The sequence below is a fragment of the Cupressus sempervirens genome, chromosome 7, assembly GCF_028749045.1.
Source record: "Cupressus sempervirens isolate cs-2001-9-10 chromosome 7, ASM2874904v1, whole genome shotgun sequence".
Taxonomy (NCBI): domain Eukaryota; kingdom Viridiplantae; phylum Streptophyta; class Pinopsida; order Cupressales; family Cupressaceae; genus Cupressus; species Cupressus sempervirens.
Window position 1 is genome coordinate 157,603,263 of NC_143124.1, and position 19,512 is coordinate 157,622,774.

A 19,512-nucleotide genomic window follows, 5' to 3' on the forward strand; every position below is an offset into this window, starting at 1 on the left:
ATTGCTCACTAGCCTTCCCTAGTCCACCATTGACCCTCAAGTCAACCTAGACCTTCAAGGGTGCTAACTAGTCATCTATGGTTTTTTTGGACTTCTTCTAAGATCCAAGATCCCAAACAATTCTGATTTAATGGGCACATTCAACCCACACAGTTTCAAACACCAAAATGCTCCAAAAAGGCTACTAGGAATTAGCCCTCCTAAATAGCTGGCAACAAGATTTCTTGGAAAACTTCTTAACAACCCTACAAAAAAATTATATTTATGGATACCCTTTTTAGAGTACCTCAAGATTCTGTAATTTTCCAACCCTCAAACTATCTATACAACCAAAGTACAAAATTTGGCTAAAATGAGGGTTTCAAAGGCTTTATTTCTATTGTGATAGAAAACCATCTTAGACACCTTTCCAAGACCTCTCCTTTGGATTGGAGTAAGTTTAGACCTTCTCCTTAATTAGTGTGTGGCCAAATTGAGGCATTTGAACCCTCAATCCCCTCCATAGCTTGTTTTTCCGACTATGATCCCTAGCCAAGTTGCATTTGGCTTGCCTAGGGCATCACTTTAAAAGTTCTTGCTGCTGTTTTCAAGGGCCTTCCTTCCTAGTACATAATGTATGTGGACCTTATTTCCAAATCCCAAAATACCAGAAGTTTCCAATGGTGGGAAGAAGCCCTAAGATCCCATTTTCTAAGTGCAACCTTGTTGAGATCAGCAACTTGGCAAGAACAAAAAGATTTTCTAAACTAATACAAAATGAATTGAAATGATAAAAAAAACACTAAAAAAATATGAAAAACAATATTTCAGAACTTTTCCAACAAAAAAATTAGGCCATTCAATCCTCCTCTATTAAAAATGCCTTCAAATGCATAAAACCAGCAACAAAATACTTGCACAATTTGTACAAATGCAAAACCAACTTGTCCAACCCATGAAAATGGTTGTCCTCACCTTTTTAAAGGCTCCTTCATCAGTTCCATAACTTTTCTAAATAGTTAGGATGTTGCAAACTCAAAAAATGCAACAAGTTGCTTTTTGCAAGAAAATGTTGTCATGACAACATGACAACATTTTAGCAACTTTCGTTCTACATGGACTTCGACCTCCAAATTTGGAACAAAGACCAAGTAGACATATAATATGAATAAAATGACTTCAAATAAACTATTCAAATCCATTGGAACCTTTCTAGACCATTTTAGCATTTACTGAACCTAAGTCACCTAGTTGACAATAGTCAGCAACTTCTAGCAACTTGGTCACTTTGGGTCTTGCCAAGTCTCCTAAACACACCTAAGGACCACATAGGACCTATTATTAGACTAGTGATGTGGCTATCATCACTACAAAATAAAAATAAGGAAATACCTAGGTGCTCCTGCACCATACTCCCCTCCAAGAAAGAACTCAAGGTGGATCAGTTTGCAACAAATCTAGAGGTATTCCAAACTTCTTGAACTCTATCACAGTAACCCATGTAGCCTCTAAAAATTTTTTTTCCTTCCATTTGATGAGGTTTTCCATGGATGCCTTGTTCCTTGTAGTCTTCTTTACCCTTGAATCTAGTAACTTCTTTGCCTCAAGCCTGGTTACCTTAGGTGTTTCTGTAGGTTCAATGTCTTCTTGAATACCTAGACTAATCTAAGGTAAGGTACCTTTGAACTTCACCAAGTCTTGCGCATTGAATATAGGGGATATGCCTAGATCACTTGGGAGCTCTATCTTATAGGCATTTGCTCCATATTTAGCCAATATCTTGCAAGGCCCTACCCTCTTCATCTGTAGCTTAGTAGGAATACCTTTTTGAAGCCTTTCTTTGTTCAAATGGACCATCACATAGTCCACAATAGCAAACTAAATATCCTTCTTCTTTTCATCCACCTTGGCTTTGAGTTTTAGAGTGTTGTCTTGAATAGTCTTCTTGACTTGCTCCTGAATCTCCTTCATGGTTTGTACAAAGTCTCAAGCTTGACCGCTAATCTAATCCATGTTTGCAAGAAACCTTAGTTCACACACACCTCTTGGATGCATGGCACAAACAATTTCAAAAGGACTCTTTTCGGTAGTCCTATTCTTGCTATCATTGTAGGCATATTCCGCTTGCGAGATGATAACATCCCAAGTCTGACCATAATCCTTAGTTAGGCACCTAAGAAGGTTACCTAAAGTCATATTAACACCTTAGTTTGATCATTAGTTTGTGGATGGTAAGCTGAACCAAAAGACATGTTAGTGCCAAGCTTCTTCCATAAAGTCTTCCAAAAGTGACTCATGAATTTCACATCTTGATCCAACACAATGCTTAATGGAAGTCCATGAATCCTTACAACCTCTTTGAAAAATAAATCAGCTATACGACTTGCATCATTAGTTGTCTTACATGGAATGAAATGCCCCATTTTGCTAAATCTATCCACAACAACATAGATTCTATCATATCCTTGCTTAGTTTTAGGCAAACCTACAACAAAATCCATACTTACACAATCCCATGGCCAGTTGGGAATTGGTAGAGGCTAATAAAGACTTGCATTGCTCATTCCTCCTTTAGCCTTCATACACACCATGTATTGCTCCACATATTTGGTTACATCTTTGACCAATTTAGGCCAATAATAGAACCTTTGCACTAGTTCTATTGTCTTGCTGATACCAAAATGCCCACTCAAGCTACCATTATCCTTCTCTTGTATTAGGTTCTCTCTTATGGAACCTCTTGGAACACACAATTGATTACCCTTGAAAAGTAATCCATTTTGCAATGTGAATTCTGAAAATTTTCTATGGAAGTGATAATCAAAATTAGTACATACCTTGTATGCATCAGCAAAGTCACTATCTTCTTTATAGACATCCTTAAAACACTCTATTCCAATGCTTTGGAGTTGAATCTCTTGAACAATCAAGACTCTTCTACTTAAGGCATCAGCAACCTTATTCAATTGCCCCTTTTTATTCTTTATGGTGAAGGTAAAAGCTTGCAAATACTCCATCCATTTCAAGTGCCTATTACTTAGCTTCTCTTGTGTATTAATATAACTAAGGGCTTGGTTATCAGTAAAAACAAAAAACTCTTTAGGCAAAAAATAGTGTCTCGACTTCCTAAGACACTGGACTAAGGCATACAATTCTAGATCATAGGATAAGTATTTCTTCTTAGTGTCATTTAGCTTCTCACTATAGAAGGAAACTGGTCTACCTTCTTGACTCAGTACCCCACCCACTACTAGGCCACTTGCATCACACTCTAAGGTGAACAACTTTTCAAAGCTAGACAATTGTAGGTTGAGTGGCTACTTGCTTCTTCAACATATCAAAGGAATTTTTAGCTTCTAAGGTTCACCTAAACTTAGACTTAACTCCCCCTTTATGGTATCAAGTAAGGGTGCACAAATACCACTGAAATCTCTAATGAATTTCCTATAAAATTGGGACAATCCGTGGATGCTTCTTACCTCAGTGGTAGTGGTAGGTGTAGGCCAACTTAGGATAGGAGCAACTTTCTCCTTGTCCATCTTCTGTTAGTGTAGTTTTTTATTTTTCCTATTTTGCTAGGTTTTTACTACACTTTTAATAATCTCGCTTAGGTTAATAAAGCATGTCTTATTAGGTGAATGGTTGTGAGGTGTCACCTTCCTACATGTGAGCATCCATTAGCTATCTTGGGAAGATACCTTGCTATCTTTAGTCCAATAGATGGTTGCTCCTCATTGGTTGGTGTTGCCACCTCCTCCCTCTTCCTAGCCTACATAAGCATGCTACCTAGCTTGTATTTGTATCTCTTATTTTTGCATCCTCTTAATGCTATTTTGCTTCCATCATTTGCATTACTCTCTTGGAGACTAACTCTATGATGCTATTTTGATTTTGTATCATTTGCATTCATAGTTTAGATATTTACTCTTTGCACTAGTTTTTTGGGTTATTAATCTTTTCAGATTCTAACATCTTCAAGGTTCCTTTAGACACCACAAAGTCTAGATACACCAACTCTTGCTTGAAGAAGTCACACTTCTCAAGGTTGATAGCTAGCTTCTCCTCATGAAGCCTCTTCAACACTGCTTCTACATGTTTGACATGTTCCTCTTTGGTCTTGTTGTAGATGAGGATATAATCCAAGTACACCACCACAAATCTTCTTGTGAAGTCTTTGAGCACTTCATTCATGAGCCTTATGAATGTGTTAGGGGCATTGGAAAGACCAAATGGCATCACAAGCCATTCATAAAGACCATCAGTGGTCTTAAATGTTGTCTTCCATTCAACTCCCTCCTTTATTCTGATTCGATGATACCCACTTTTCAAGTCCAACTTAGTGAAATACATAACATCACCTAGACAATCTATAAGATCTTCAATTCTTGGAATAGGAAACCTATACCTAATTGTAATGTGGTTAATGGCCCTTGAGTTAGTACACAACCTCCATTTTCCTCCCTTCTTGGATGCCAAAACCACCAGGACTGCACAAGGACTTGTGCTTTTTTGGATATGACCTTGGTCCATCAACTCTTGGACTTGTCTTGCCACTTCAAGGTTCTGATCTAGAGTGACCTTATAGGCTTCCTTATTAGGCAAAGATGCACCTGGTACAAAGTCAATTTGATGACTTATAACCTTCCTAGGAGTTAGGGTAGCTGGGGTACCATCACTCACTATATCCTTATACTTTTCAAGAAAAGTTTGGACTTCAACCGGTAAGGGTTCCTTGATTGATTTTTCTTCATTAGTGGACTTTAGTATCACTAAAAATCCTTGGCTCACCTTATGCTTAAGGTCTTTTACAAACTCTTTCTCTCCACATAGCAGCACACTAGGTAATTGGGACTATAGTTCTTACCCTTCCAACAAAGATCAAATTTTGAAAGTCTTGGCTCCTTTTTTGAATATTATGGCATTAGCCCTGCCATCATACACCACCTCCCTATCAAATTTCCATGGCCTCCCAAGAAAAAGATGACAATCATCCATTGGAAAAATATCACACAACAATTAGTCTTTATATCCTGCAATTGAGAAGTCCACCCATGCTTGCTCATTCACTAGGATGCTTTGCCCTTTGTTAAGCCATGTGACCTTGTAAGGGTTGTCATGAGGTATATTCTTCAGTTTGAGCTTTGTAACAGCCTCCTTTGATATTACATTATCAGTTGATCCAAAATCAACCACCACCTTGCATGCTTTTCCTAGGATCTTGCACTTGATCCTAAACAATGCCCTACTATGTCTAGCCTCATCAAGAGCTGGTTGCTTGATTAGAACCCTCTTAAACATGAGGTTCTAACCTTTTTTAGACTTAATATGGTCTATATGAGCATCCTTGCAACTTGTATTATCTTCTTGTGCATATGCTAGCCTTTAATCTTGGCTTGAGGAAGAGGGTTTGTCCAGGCACCTATAGGCAGGATGGCCTAGTTGACCACAATTGTAACACTTCATTGTTGCAAAGTAAGAGCTTCTCCTACCTCCTCTACCCCTGCTTGATCCTCCTTGATTGCCTCTCCCTCTATTATAACCACCTCTTGAAGAGTGGTCACTAGTTTGCTCCATGGGTTCTCTTTCTCCTTGGTTCTTTTGATCACTACCTTTGCCTCGGTATCCTCTTCTTTGATTTTTCTGATTTGTGCCTTTGCCTCTATCTTTGAAGTTAGAATCTCCTTTCCTCTTGTTCTTTTCTTCTACCTTCAAAGCTAGCCGATGAAATCTTTGGATAGTGGTAAGGGCCCATAAGCTAAGCTCCTCTTGAATGTTCCACTTCAAGCAACCGAGATATCTTGCCACCTTGAGTGACTCCTCTTCTTGCTTCTTGGATCTCAAACACAACCTCTGAAATTCTTTAGTATAGGAGTTCACATAAAAATATTTTTGCTTCAATCCTTGCCTTTTTTTATGGAGTTGGATCTCAAAGTCTTCAAGTAGGAAGTTCTCCTTGATTTTGCTTGCCATAGCACTCCAATTTGCAATTGGATTCTTGCCCATGCTGACTCTTTCATCTTGTAAGTACTTCCACCATGTTAAGGCTAAACCTCTAATCCTTGACTTACCCACCTTAAACTTCTATGCCTCTGAGACTCCCTCACACTCAAAGTGGTTCTCCATACCCTCTAACTAATCCATAACTGCATCAATATCCATTTTACCACTAAAAAGTGGAACTCCTTCTAAGGCTTTACCTCCCAAGGCTTTGATTGCCTTCAAGAAAGGTTCTTCTTGAAAGATAGGACCAGGTTCAAGTATGATGTCTTCCTTTTCTACCTTCTTACCCTTCCCATCTTCTTCTTCTTCCCTTTTCCTGGCTTCCTCTGCAACTACATCCAATTTTTACCTCACCTCTTCCAGTGCTTCTTCAAGAAGCCAATTTCTTTTCTTTTATTCATTAACCTCTTTAGCTAACTCCACGTTAGTCACCATCATGGATTCTCCTACTGATTCTTTGGTAGTTTCATACATCCACTACTTTTTCCCAAATCTTTAACTTGCTCTTATACCACTTTGATGTAACACCCCAACCTTGCTACCAAACCCCAAGCTTTCTCAGGGCTTCCTTAGGTCATTCACCTGACCCACTAGGGCTTCTACACACCCTATGCTTCCTAGGATCTTGCTCAAGAGATCATATTCCTTTAGTTGGAGGCACACCAACAAAGTAACATCATTGCAAACTAGCCTTCCCCAGTCCACCATTGACCCTCAAGTCCACCTAGACCTCCAAGGGTAATAACTAGTCATCTATGGTTTCTTTGGACTCCTAACATCCAAGATCCCAAACAATTCTGATTTAATGGGCACATTCAACCCACAAGGCTTCAAACACCAAAATGTTCCAAAAATGCTACTAGTAATTAGCCCTCCTAAATAGCCGGCAACAAGATTTCTTGGAAAACTTATTAATTACCCTAAAAAAAAATTATATTTATGGATACCCTTTTCAAAATACCTCAAGATTCTATAATTTTCCAAGCCTCAAACTATCCGTACAACCAAAGTACAAAATTTGGCTAAAATGAGGGTTTCAAAGGCTTTATTTCTGTTGTGATAGAAAACCACCTTAGACACCTTTCCAAGACCTCTCCTTTGGATTGGAACAAGGTTAGACCTTCTCCTTAATCACTTTGAGGCTGGATTGAGGCATTTGAACTCTCAATCCCCTCCATAGCTTGTTTTTTCGACTATGATCCCTAGCCAAGTTGCATTTGGCTTGCCTAGGGCATCACTTTAAAATTCCTTGCTGCTGTTTTCAAGGTCCCTCCTTCCTATTACATAATGTAAATGGACCTTATTTCCAAATTCCAAATTACTAGAGGTTTCCAATGGTGGGAAGAGGCCCTAAGATCCCATTTTCTAAGTGCAACCTTGTTCAGATCAGCAACTTGGCAAGAACAAAAAGATTTTCTAAACTAATACAAAATGACTTGAAATGATGAAACCAACACTAAAACAAGATGAAAAAAAATATTTCAGAAATTTTCCAACACAAAAATCAGGCCATTCAATCCTCCTCTATTAAAAATGTATTCAAATGCATAAAATCGGCAACAAAATACTTGCACAATTCGTACAAATGCAAAACCAACTTGTCCAACCCATGAAAATGGTTGTCCTCACCTTTGTAAAGGCTCCTCCATCAGTTCCATAATTTTTCTAAATAGTTAGGATGTTAAAAACTCAAAAAATGCAAAAGGTTTCTTTTTGCAAGAAAATGTTGTCATGACAACATTTTAGCAACTTTTGTTCTACATGGAGTTAGACCTCCGAATTTGGAACAAAGACCATGTAGACATATAATATAAATAAAATGACTTCAAATAAACTATTCAAAGCCATTGAAACTTTTCTAGAACATTTTAGCCTTTATCGGACCTAAGTCACCTAGTTGTCAATAGTTGGCAACTTCTAGCAACTTGGTCACTTTGGGTCTTGCCAAGTCTCCTAAACACACCTAAGGACCACATAGGACCTATTATTAGACTAGTTATGTGGCTTTAATAACTACAAGCCAAAAATAAGGAAATACCTAGGTTTCACACTTAGCCTGCCTAGGTGCTCCTGCACTAAGTGGTGGGGTATTCTTTCTTGGAGGAAGATTAATTTCTTGACCGAGCAAGAAAAAGGACTGTATTTCTCAGAGTATAGAGTAGGCAGTCTGTGTTGTAGAAAAAAATAACTGTAATCAAGTTGTGTGGATGAAGAAAATGTTGAGGGACATTAGAATTGAGTTTACAAAACCTTTTATCATTTACTATGATAACACAAGTATAGTTAGTATATCTATGAATGTGGTATTGCATTCTAAGACAAAGCACATATCTATTAAGTATCATGCCTTAAGAGAGAAGGTAGCTAAAGGAGATAAGGTTGGAGTATGTAAGTACTAAAGATTAGATTGTAGATATCTTTACAAAGCCTTTTCTTAAACATACTTTTGAGTACCTTGATGGGACTCAAAATTACATTCCTGTTTTGAGTACCATTCTAGAATTTTGAGTCACTTTGAGCCCTATAAACACTTTTTCTTACTTTTGTACCTGACTATCATTTTAACGCCTAAGAGATATTTTATGTTTCTAACACCTTTCATTCAAAATATCAATGTCTTTTTTTAATGATAAACTGACATTCTAAATCATTTTGCGAAGTTCCATATTGAGCAATCTTCATTTTTGCATTTTTCCCTAAGTGTCAATTAGTGAGAGGAGGCCTAGTTTGAATTTGAATATATTGTACCTAGTAAAGTCTCATGACTCACCACTTTGGGATTGTTTAGAATCCATATCAGTGAACCTAAGTTTCAATTTTTGAGTCATTTCAATATGATTTAATTAGTTTTTGAATTCCTCAAAGTTGGTTACTTATATTTATCATGCTAATGAAAATTGCCCAAAAATCTGGGAAGCCCTATTTGACTGATTATAACTTTGACCTAGTTCACAATACTAATAGAATTCCTTTTGCATTACATTATAGAGGTTGAATACTTGCTACACTCTATATTTGAGCATTTGATCAGTTTTCAAACATGATTCTGAATGCAATTTATTACCTTTTACCAGTGTCATAAAATGTAGATTGGTTGGTACCCTTGTTCAGGATGTTATAACTCTAAATCCATGATAGATGAGATAAAATGGCTTGTACCACTACATTCTACTCTAAAAATTCTTCAAGTATGCCAATTTTTAAACCTTGACAAATCCATATACACACTTTCCTAGGTCCATTCCATTTCTATTGATGTTTCCAATCCTATATTTCTAAGTACCTAATTTCATGCACTTTCCAAACTTGCCCCATTATTCGTCATGAGCCCAAATAATAGAATTATATTTTCCTCATGGAAATGAAACATTTCCCATTTTTTAAGCTCTCAAGTATCCATTTACCCTATTTTCAAAGCTCAAACCAAACACACTTTCTAGTTTTCTAACATGTTGGTTTGCAGGCAGTATTAACTAGGCAAATTTGAACATCAATATCTTTTGACTGAATGATTTTCATGTGATGAGATTTGATAGGGTGTGAGGATGCTCAATAAAGAATTGATATGATAGACCTCGGGACTAGATTATTGGTTTCATTCAGTTTTTAAAGCTGGTTTCAAAGGTAGTCAAGCATAAAATCACAATTTGTAGATAATTGATAAAATGAATTCTAATGATGGTTTACTGGTTGAGTTTGATTTTGATCATTTCTAAATGCTCATTAGATTAGTTTTAATTTTTGATTTTTCAAAAATAAAAGAAATTTAGCCAAACCCACTCTAGGGCCTAACTAAATCCACTAGGACTAATAGAGCCCATGGGAATATAATGATGTTGATCACTATAAGGCATAGTATAAATATCATTTTTTTATTTCAAATGGATGAAGATGGTAACATCTAATATGAATTTATCATCATTTAACATCATTTGGTATCAATGGAGTATGTGGTGTTATACACAAGGCGAACAATATGGGATGAGTTGCCACTCACTATAGTACTCCATAACATTCTAGGTCACATAATGGTGCCCAAATTAACATCAATAGTTGATACTTGGGATCTTCACAAATTAAAAATAGTACATGTCAAAGCTCCATGTCACAACAAGGTAAACTATTGGTAAAGAGAATCCACCCAAGGAATGTAAGATAAACATTGTTTTTAAAAAAAGGGATTGTGGGTATAGCGATATGAATGTTATGAATGATTGAAACTCATAGCAACATTCATCAAATAGTGATGCCTAAATCATTGGTAGTAGATGCTTTTTGTGTGCTTGACATTCTTCTAAAATGGAGAAATCATGAGCAGAAAAAGGATGGCATCAACAAACCTAGCCCCAAGACAATGAATGAGGAGACCAAACCATCACAAGAAAAGATGTTTAGCCACAACATGAAAGGCTCTCCACATCCAAGGCATGATGAGAACACTCCCATGTTGTAGAAGCAATCCATGTAAGGGAGAGCACCCCATGTGGAAGAGTGAGGAGATCAGGTGGCAATACCAACGGTTGATGCAGGGTCTCCATACTGTAAAAGAACTCCACAAAAATAGTAGAGGAAGTTGTAATATGTAAGAATGGAGCCCCATGTTATAAAAAAACTACTGGAAAAAGTGCCAGAGGAGAAGTTTATTTTCAAAATCACCTTTAATGCTTTATCCCACATTGGGTACAAAATGGGTCAGTAAGATATTCAAAATCCATGTTGCTTAGTCAGTGAAGTGTCTTCAAGACAAGCAAGGTTATGAAAGTTGTTTCTTATATAGAGGGACCAATTATGGCTAGTTGGATGATGAATTCAATGAAATTTTGACTCAAACTAAATAGATAAAGGTAATATGGTCACCAAATAAATTTTGATGTGCTATGATGTCACAGAATAAGTCAGAATCATAGGATCAGAAGGGTCAAAAATTAATGTGGAGATGTTATGACTATGTCATTGGATCATGTGAGGAATTTGAAGTTGAACAATGCTACGATGGAAGGAAAACATATGGTCAAGGCATAAAGTTTGAGTAGTATGATGTTACGAAATCTAGAGTTGTCATGTAATCAAGGAGGCAAGGATAAAATTTTGCAATATTATGAAGTTGCCATGAATTGTATAGTCAAACAGGTAAAATATAAATGTTAAGATATTAGAAAAACCATAATGCCATAGACCCATAATGTTTCAAATGTAGTTTGAAGGTGAGGCCCGAAAGGTAAGGTGTCCAATGGAAATTTAAGAAATGGTAAAGGTAAGAAATAAAAAGAGTTTTTGAGATTTCAAAAATAATTGAACGCACATCTCAGATTGAAAAGTTAAATAAAATATGAATGTAATATAGTTCTCACTATGTAATATTTTAAATTTTTCATTTTTATACTCTATTCATGACTTGAGACTTGAAATTTTGAATGGACCTTGGGAGCAAGATTTTTACCATTAGAATCAGCAAGAAATCAACTATCCATTTCTATAATTAGTTTTTACATAGATCTTCACTTGAAGTAGTTGCAAGAGGTTTTATGATTTTAAGGCATCCTTAGTTTAAAAGATCAGATTTGATGTTCTCAAGGATTAGACTAGATATGCGCAAAATCAGATTTTTTTGGCTTTAAAGGTAGAATTGAATGAAAATGGGTAGTTGAAAGTAATGAATTTTTTTCCAGTAGAACTAGTTGAAGTTAAGAAAAATTAGATTGAGAACTCCTATACCTTTGATGAATATCAAATTTCTTCTTCAAGTGAGAGTTTTGGTGATTACTTTATATAGATATATTAGATATTTCTACCAATAGCATTTATGGTTTTGATTTGCTAGAAGAGTTAAAAGATCAATTTCTACAAGCATTAGGAAGAAGAAGTTTTAGCATGACACTTGTCAAAATCAGATTTCATATATGGGAGGTTTCTTCTCTTCTTGTCTATATATTTCTCCTCTATTCTCTTTGTAGGCATTCCAGTTCTAGGCAATTTTTCATTGTTGTGTGACCACTCTATTGGTTCTAACCTATTTGAAATTTCCTTCACAACCATGATTCCACACTTCCTTAGTATTCCTCTATTATTAGCAGTAGTAGTTTAGTATTCTTTGAAGCATTTTAAACTTATATAGTCATCCCTTGAGTTATTCTTGGAGTTATTTGCATACCATGATGTATTGATTTCAAAGAGCTTAATATTGATTTTCATTTATAGTTTCATTCTGAAGTTTACCTCCTTTCTATGGATTTATAGTTATCTATTGATATATACCCAAAGTGCATATTATCTAGTTGAAATTAGTTTTTGAAGTTGTATGCTGTTGTGTGGCTTTTTTTTGGGTCAAGAACCTAAGTAATATGCTTGATATTGCATTGACAAAACTATAAGAATCATAGGGAGATTTGATAAGTACAAACTTTGTTTGAAGACTAATGTATATGTACAAGCTATATAGATATATTAGATGCCTAGATATATGAGTATATTTTAGGTATCCATGTGTGTATTTTTGAGTTATTAAATGCCTAATGGATATGGGACTAGTCAGTTTTTGAAGATTACATGTTCCCTGTGTATGTGTGAAAATGCGGCCTATGCTAACACACACACTTCAACACGGTCTTTATATGTGGATTCATCCCAGAATGAACATTGGATTGTTCATCCAAAATTTTCCTTGCAAAGTGACCTATTGCCTTCTATCTAAAGGGAATTGCTTGTCAGATATCCTCAGATTCAAGGTGTTTAAGCAACCAGACCCTGTAAGAACGAAGTGTTTGAAATGAAATTAATCTATATGAGAATGCAGATTAATCTAGAATGGAGTATGCATGTTTAATCTAAGAACAAAAAGAAAGCTATGCTAAAATGTATGCATATTAAATCTATATGAGAATTAAACTAACAATGAAAATCTTATGAAAATAAGGAGCTCAAATGAATGCACAATCTACCAGCAATTCGATGCAAATTCTCATTCAACCTCCTTCAAAATGAAGAGATGAGGGTCTCTTAAATACACTTTCCTGGAATCCATCAATGGTCAGGATTAAAGGTGAAGTTCAGTCATAAAGGGAGATTCCCAAATTAAAGGGAGTTAACAGATTTAATTTGAGTAAAATAAGGAGTTAACTGATTCAATTTCAATAGAAAAAGGAGTTAACTGATTGAACTCATTTTTGATCAATAGTGAACTGGAAATTTCCCTTTTTGAACTGAAGAGAGATTTTGGTGAGATATTTAATTTAATAAAATGAGATATACTCTCATAATTACCTTTTCTATTTAATTAAATAATCCTTTAATTAATTAGAGACACTTTTCTTATTTAATTAAATAACATCATTTAATTAATTAAAATAGGCACATTTATTAAATTAAGTAAATTTAATTCCATAGTACATTAGCCTTAGGAAATAATTTAATTTAATTAAAGTATAAATACTTTAAATTAAATTATAATTAAATCAAGTAGGTTTAATGCGACTAATATGAGTACGTACTATAGGAATTAAATAAGAAATATGATGAATGCAAATTAGGGTCTTTTGCATCTGACAATTAAGTCAAGTAGCGAATAGCAAAATGAGAATTGACCATTAGAATAGGACTTAGAATTGATTAGAAATAGACCAGAATTGGTTGAGATGGCAATGAGCCAATTTTGGGGTATTACACCCTGTTGTTGCATACCTGGGTTATGTTTGTAGACACCTAAAAATCCTTTAGAAAATAAAGTATTTTTATTTTCTGAAAAAGTCCTAATGACATCATCATTTATTAATTTATTAATTAATTAATTAATTAATTAATTTTTATGCCATTAAATCCTTTTATCTTAATTAAAAATATTTAATTAAGAAATCCCTCCCAAAAATGTTTAAATCTTATTTAAACATTATTTTCTTATTTATTAATTTTTTAATTAATAAATTGACCAAAAATCCTAAAATAAATAAAAAATTTATTTTTTGCCCAAAACTTGGCCAATTTCCTTATGACCAATAACCTCTTCCAAAATCTTCTAATCCTTCTTTAATTTCGATTAAAGGCTAATCTCATCATTTCCTACCCCTAACCCCAACTCAAAATATTTAATTAAAATTAAATATTAATCCTCATGTTTATTAAAAAAGTTTTAATAAATATCTCCTCAACCCAAACCCTTGAAATAAATAAAACTTTATTTATTTCCTAAAAATCTAATTTATCCTCACCCTAAGAAGTTCTAGACTCTTCTAGAAAGTCTTCATCCTCATCCTAGGAAATTCTAGACTATTCTAGAAAGTCTTTATCCTCATCCAAAGCCTAGACTCTTCTAGAAGATGTCTTTAAACCTAATCCTAATCCCCTCCTAACCTTGTCACATTCCCTAAACATGGGTTAAAACTTACTAACCCAAGCCAAAGTTAACAAATATCTCCTCCTTCACCCACCCTCATTAAATGCCATCCACTTGCCTATCCCTAAGCTAATCCTAAACCATCCTAATCCATCCTCTAATCATTTGCACAAGCCTAAGCAAGCTTAGAACCTTCCTAATCAAGTCCAAGTCGAAATTGCTCTCATCACCCTCAAAATATCTCAACCATAAAACTTTATGAAGTCCACTAGGTCATAAATGACTCTTACAAGCCCTTTTATTGCTCTTACAAGTCATTATGAGGGTCTTTATGAAGATTTTATCCCTTGAGCCTCCTTTGTTGACTCATCCTTCCCCTTTCCTCCATCCTCTCACCATGTGACATGTGTCACTCCTTGATTGGCTATAAGGAAGCACAATCCATGTGCTCTCCTCTCATGCAATCTGAGCCCTCCATAAGCTTTTTTCCATCTTTGCATCTTAGCCCTCAATCCCTCAAGCCTCTTGCCTATAAATTGAATCCTCTCCCAAGCCATTTTAACACAATCCATGAAGTAAAGTTATAATGCTATTTTGAGAGCCAAATCCATACTAAAGCCATCTATCCACACCAAAAATCCACAATCATCCATTGAAGCCTTTGGAAGCATATTGAGCATACATCCTATCCATTTAGATAAAGCTACTCAACAATAGAGCTTCTTATTGAGAGAGTCCATTAATGGCTCATATTCTCAATTAAGAGCTCATCTTAGTCTATCTTGAAGTTTATGAATTTTGTTTAGTTTGTAGAAGCTTTATTTAAATTTGGTTTCTATTAGCATACTAACATTGCTCATATACAATGTTGAGATCCAAATATTTAATTGAATATCAATTTACCTTTTTATGTATTGAAGAACTATAAGTATTGGTCACTACTTGTTTGCATTTAGTTTTTGGTTATAGTTAGCTACTATGCCCAGGAAGTTTATCAACAAATCATAGATGCATATTGACCATTTATACTATTATAGGGGATAGTCTTGTAGAGAAAAGTATCAAGTTAATAAGATTAATCCATAAGATTTTCCCATCTTAGCCTTGTATAGCCTAAAGTGAAGTGAGTCCTGATGACTTTGTTAATGTTGGCCTAGAACTAAGATTTAGCCTTGCTAAATTTAGGATTTAGCTCATCCGTCGGCTTGTCCCTATCTTTGTTTCTTGGTATAAATTTTAAATCCACTTGATATGTTCCTTAATAAAAAGAAATCCAACATACCTAAGAGGTATACTTGTGGTTATGCCCCTGCCTACTTCTAAGTAGATGATGCAAGGAGTGCATCAGTCTAACGATACAAAGCACTATGATTAGACTACACTAAATGTTGATGCTGCCTATATGGAGGAGTATCTAGTATGTATTATGTCATTAAGGACTCTTGACATTCACTATTTGGTATTAAAAAGTGTCTTTGGAAACTTGAGCTGATTAAAGAATTTGAAGAAGTAATTAAAACAATTAGAAAGAATTGGTGTGTAAAAATTGTATAACAATTAATATTTTGTATCTATTTTGAGAACTTTGACCTTGATGTCAATGAGGAAGAGAATGTACATGAAAAAAATATATCCTAAGTTATGGGGGAGAAATGTTATCTCTTTAGGGAGATTTAGAGAGATTCATATATAGAGGAAAGAGTATGCATCTGATGTATTGAGATCTTTTAGCGTATGAACAATTGATGCTAGTTCCAGTAGCTAAAGGATTTGAGAAGATGGTAGTAGCAACAATAGCAGTAGAGTATAGTTTGGTATTCTTGGAACTTAGATGTTTTTCATCTATGATGTCATCAATGCCAAAAGGGGAGATTATTAGCATGAATGTTAATGATACTGCATTGGGGGATTATCCTAAGCATTGGAGAGTATTGATATGTTGCATCCATCACTATGTTTTTCATTGATGTCAACATAGCAATAATTTTGCAAAGACTGGAAGAATAGTAATCAAAGATATTATGTTGCATAGTAACTATGGAAGGTTTAGGTGATGTAAAATTAAGTTCATGTTTCAGTGATTGTCTTGATGACATGGTTAAATGAACTAAGTCTAATGTCATGGCATACAAAAGTTACACTTGATTTACTAAGGGCACTACAGAAATAGAGTATTGGAAAACACTGTTCTAATGATTGATCGCTATCTTTCATCTGAGATGTGTAGTCACACAAGGATAAAGGAAATTTGTGTGGTAATGTTAGTAAGTGTGCAAGACTTGGTATTGCATGTGTGAAGTTTTGTATTGATTGTGAGCCAAGATTGCTATTATAATTGTGAATTAATTAATTATATTATTTTAATTAATTGGGAAAGCCTCAAGGCCAACACAAGGAATTATTATGAATATATGGTATAAAGGAAAGATGTTTTCTTTAGTTTTCATATGTGGAAAAATATTTAGATAAGAATATCAAGTATGAGTGCAAGGTAAAGTTGTGAGGTCAAAAAAGGAGAAAAAATCAAGCAATCCAACAAATTATTGGATACACAGTATGAGATATGGTTACAAGATCTAAAAGAGAAAAGGTCTACTTGATAGCATAGAGAAAGATGAATAAGTACAATTTAGTTCTATTATTCTGTAAGCAATAATATAGAGATCATTTGCACAATGGGTTCATTGATCTTAACCTTTAAGTTTTTTGGGTAGTGGGTCTAGTTATCTTCCACAACTCCTAATAGGGAATCATATGTATTGAATGTTGTAATAGACTCCTAACAAGGTCTATCCTTTAACAAGGAATGTTCATATTAGTACATCATCTTGGGGATACCATCCCTACCAAGGTTTTCCCTCTAATCAAGTGTTTCCCTAGTTAACATATCTAGTGTTAATTGTGTATGAGTATCTTGTTGTGGTTTCATTTTATATTACTTACATAGTTACTTTTTTTTAAGGTTAATAATTGTGATAATAGTTGGATAACTGAGTCTCCCCACCCACCCCCCCCCCCCCCCCGCCCCCCGCCCAACCCTCCTCCTCTTGGTTATATTAGCGGACTATATATTCTAAGAAAAACTTCTTTGAAGAAAAAGAAAGGTTTGTATAAATGGTTGGTTATGTCTTTAATTTTAACTAATACACCTAGCACTTTCACAAGACTAACAAATGAGGTTTTGAAGAAATTCTTGGGTAAGCTTGTAATTGTCTATCTTGATGATATTTAGATATTCAATATAATGAAGGAAGAAAACCTTGAACATATAAGACAAGTGTTTCATATATTGAAGGAAGAAAAGTTATTGTTTAACTTGAAGATTTTTTTTCATGAAGGAAGAGAGTGTGTACCTTGGTTTTGCAATTCCAGCTGATGGTTTGTATATGGACCCTAAAAGGTAAAATTTATCATTGATTTTCCTAAACCTAAGAATGTGGGAGAAGTTAGATCATTTCATAGATTTTTGTAGGAAGTTCATCATAAATTTCAGTATAGTATGCAATGCCATGATAAAGACTATGTTGGAAATTTGGCCAAGTAGATAGTATGTAGTTGTCATTTATTGAAACATATGCTTATTATTAGGTGAGCATATTATGAAGATGAAGTTTTTGTAGTAGGAGTTATAAAATTGTCTAAGTGTCATAGAATTTATCTATCAACACAATTATAATTTTGGCTTGCAAATTTGTTTAACATCATTTTGGCATGTGTGCACTTGAGGAAAGAAAGAACAAGAAATTATGATTCTACAAGAAAGAATGTGAGTAATTATGATTAGTATGGACAAATATATTAAGGATTTGGTGATGACAGGTATGCATAGGTAGACTAGGACAAAGATAAGGAATTAAATGTTTTAAGTTAAGAATTTGTATTTTTTAGCCAAACAATTACTTGACTAATTAGAGACAACATCCTAGATGTTAACCAGAAGTGAGAAAAAATCATTTTCACATTTTGGGACATATGTGATGGTATAAAGGATGACATAATAGAAATATATGGTATAAAGGACAAATATTTTGATGCGAAGTTGTCTATGGTTATTGTGATAAGAATGTTATCATTTTGTGATGCAAATTTTGTGATCAGAGTAGTAGATGTAGTACACGTGAAGATAGTGTAGTAAGCTACAAAGATTTAATTATATATTGAGAATATGAGCACTAGTAAGATGCTTTTACATATATTCCTTATTTATAGTGAATATCATTGTATATTTCATATTTCAGCAATGGGCTCATCATGCACACATATTATAATTTTAATAGAAACTCCTAATAGGGTTGAGGCTTCTAACAAGGCCTAGTCCTCTAACAAGGACATGTTGAGCTATCATTTTGTATGATTCTTCAAAATAGGAATTCTTTTGAACTCCTCTCTTAAAAAGTTGATATGGGATCAACTCCAAGGTTTCAGGTGATCTTGTGACCTACTGGAATCTGCTCAGTTCAAGATAAATGTTTTAATTCACAAAGAGGTATTTGCTGGTTCGAATCAAATTTGGATAAAATGATCAATCTGCTTGTTGTTTCAAAATTAACCACAAAAGAAAGATATGTTTTTTGGTTTTTTGAATGAATGAATGCAATCGAACAATGCAACTATATGAATTCCTAATTTAACCAAGGGTTAGCAAAGAAAATAATAAAGATAAGGTAACAAGAGATGAAAGTAAATAACATAAAAGGAAAAATCCTAATGGACATAAACCATGATAACAAAATGTCTATGAGTTAAATCATTGAAAAGATTGGGTAGGAAACTAATGAAAGTAGGAGTAGTGCTTTCTCAAATCCACTGATGCAATCATCAATGGAAATTCAGTAAAACCAAAAGATGTTTCAGTTACTATCAAATCACAAGGCCATGAATAGTATGCTTATATGAGACAACAAGCAATGTAGGAACAAATGGGTGATCGATTCTCCAACTCTTTATGTCAACAAAATTTCTCAACTTGTGGGAAACACTAGAACTAAAATATCGCACAATCAAATTAACAAAACAAAAATATTGGCTCCATTATTATCATGAATAATAATCCACAAAAATAACACACTCTAGAAATAATAAATACACTCAGAATGAGAGCACCAAAAGAAAATATTATTGCATTAAATTATTGTCATCAAATACATATTTAATTCCTCAATTTGTGTTGAGAGTGAGAGATTCCTTCATGTAGATATATGCTTAAA